Source organism: Kogia breviceps, chromosome 6, assembly GCF_026419965.1.
Source record: "Kogia breviceps isolate mKogBre1 chromosome 6, mKogBre1 haplotype 1, whole genome shotgun sequence".
Taxonomy (NCBI): Eukaryota; Metazoa; Chordata; class Mammalia; order Artiodactyla; family Physeteridae; genus Kogia; species Kogia breviceps.
In genome coordinates, this window is record NC_081315.1 from 38,983,072 (window position 1) to 38,985,516 (window position 2,445).

Genomic DNA, 2,445 nt, shown 5'->3' on the forward strand with positions numbered 1-2,445 from the left:
CTTGATCCCGCCCCTTGTCATATTTTAGTTTCCTACTGCTGTTGTTTTTTTTAATTCAATGCAAGTGAAGTCTTTAACTTCATTTTATATAACTTCTATATTTAAATAACTTCTATATTTAAATAACTTCTATCTTTGTCTTAATTTTATTTTTTATATAAAGTATTAATTTTGTTAACCTGGATAATAACTAAATAATGTAATAATCCATATTTTGTCATCAAATTTCTAGTGGTCATGTATGCCTACACGGTTTGTAAACTTTCTAAGAACATTGGAAGCTGGCATAGTGCAACCTTTTTTTGATTAGGATACTTAGCTAGAGAGAAAGTAAATTATAGTTGCACTAATTTTATTTAGTGACAATTTAAATGTCTAAAATTTTATTTTATGATGCCACAGGAATATTATTCACTTTGAAATGTAAAATTAAATTCCCTCAAGTCAAATTTGTTGTGTTTTAATTGATTTATTTAATTAGCCTTTGTTTCATTAGTAATCATCTGTAATTAGGAATACTAGATGCTTTTAAAAATGTTTGAAATGACATATGTTGCTACCTTTTGTACAACAGTAGAGCTTCTTAGCAAAGTCCTTAATGGTAACAAGTTGGCATCTGAAGCATTCGCCAAACTTGTTCATCAGGATGTCACCTTTATGTACCCAACTCTGGATTCAGTAGAGGTCAACATTCCACAGGACATTTTGGGAATTTGGGTGATCCCATAGATTCAACTTACCAGTGTATAAAAGGTTCTGCTGACATTAAATCCAACCAAGGAATCTTCTCCTGTGGACTTCAGTGTGTCACCATCTTAATTGGTGTCTTAATTGGATATACAAATAGGGGTGTCCATGATGTTTGTCATCAACCAGCCTTTGTATCACAAGACCTAAACACTCTCAGTTGGAAAGGACAGTACTACTGGGGCTCTTCTTACATGGGAACCAGTATCCATGCATTTCAGCCCCCATTTCTAAAAGAAACGGTAATGAGATGCAGAGCCAACTGACCAAAAACACAGCTCTCAGGTGGAATTCTCCCACTGGCTTTCAGCTATCAGTACAAGTGCAAAGGAGACTATCAAAATCTCACTGCCACCTCTGTTACTGGGTTGGTGTGCATTGTGTCAAATGGCTTCAACCGAGGAGGTCAATGGAAGACCTGGGCCAGCGATCTTGGTCCTTGTGATAGCAAGTAAAGAATTGCAGACTACCACTTTGGACTTAAGCACAAAGCAAAGTTTATTAAAGCATAGTTGTAATCTCAGAGGGAGAGCGGGCTGTTTCTGCAAAGTGAAAACAGCCCTCCTGTACAGGTTTAAGGGTGTTTATAAGGAGAGTTCTGCGAGGAGGTGCAGTGTGATCATGGGTGAGTGACAGGGGATCATTATTTGATTGACAGCCCCGAGTTATGTAACAGTTCATTATTGTGCATGCCCTTACCCTAGTTTCACTAAGAAAAGCCCATGGGGTGGGGGGGAGCAAAATCACATGCAGATTTTATTATAATGATGGCATAATGAGTTTGGGTTTACTCTAGGTTTTATACGCCTGTCTAGTCTGGGCATGAGCAGCCCAGGGAAGTTCCTTCATGTTACTGTGCTCCCTCTTTATTAGGAAAAGTTGCCCACCATCCGACCATAGTTTCGCCTGTTCTGGGTGGAGTCAGGGGAGGGTTCCCAGATGGTTGGGATGTGACTTGATTATTCCCCTCTTTTCACCACCGTCACCTCCTTGCTGCTAATGTCTGACTAACTACCTAACACTTGTATGTAGAGATAGCCTATTCCAGGCAGCTGAGGCTGCTTACAAGAGCTCTGAGTTGTCCAAGGTCTTGCTGACATTTATATACTTTCAGAAAAGATGTATCTTTTCACATTCAAGTGAGTGTCTTGTACTGTTAATGTCAAACTCAGGGCTATGGGTGAGGGAATGGTAAACTTAAAAGAATTATTGGAACAGAATCCAGAAGCTGGAGTTAGTACCACATGGAAAATGAAGGTGCCACTGGAGTAAATCAGTGGGCCAGTAAGGGAGGACTAATTGCTTACAGATCAAGAAAGCAGCAAGAGACATTTCTGAGCTTCCTCATCTAAAATCTTGAATCTGCAGGTCCACACTACATAGATAAACTTTGTCCTCATATGCTTATAAACTGAACTGTGAAACTATTTTTCACATCTCTATCTTTTGAAGGTAGTTTTGTGTTTGTTTTGAAGGTGAATAGTCAACATTCACCTTCCTCTTTTGAGGAGCATATGTATATCACTAAGTTCTAATAACATTTTTTTCTGTATTGCAAAATGTGATCTTAGAATAGTTTTTATTTTCTCCAAAATTCATTTTTCCTGTTGATTAAATCAAGATGTGTCCTGCTTGTTTATAAACTTCTGATAAATTCAAGCAAGGGTAAATGCCCCACATAAATTTATTACTATTATT

The 2,445-nt window shown here is 37.8% G+C and overlaps 1 pseudogene; it reads left to right on the forward strand.

Moving 5' to 3' along the window:
- The first annotated feature begins 522 nt into the window (after positions 1–522).
- Positions 523–2,099, forward strand: LOC131758146 (inositol polyphosphate 1-phosphatase pseudogene; annotated as a pseudogene).
- The last annotated feature ends 346 nt before the right edge of the window (positions 2,100–2,445 follow it).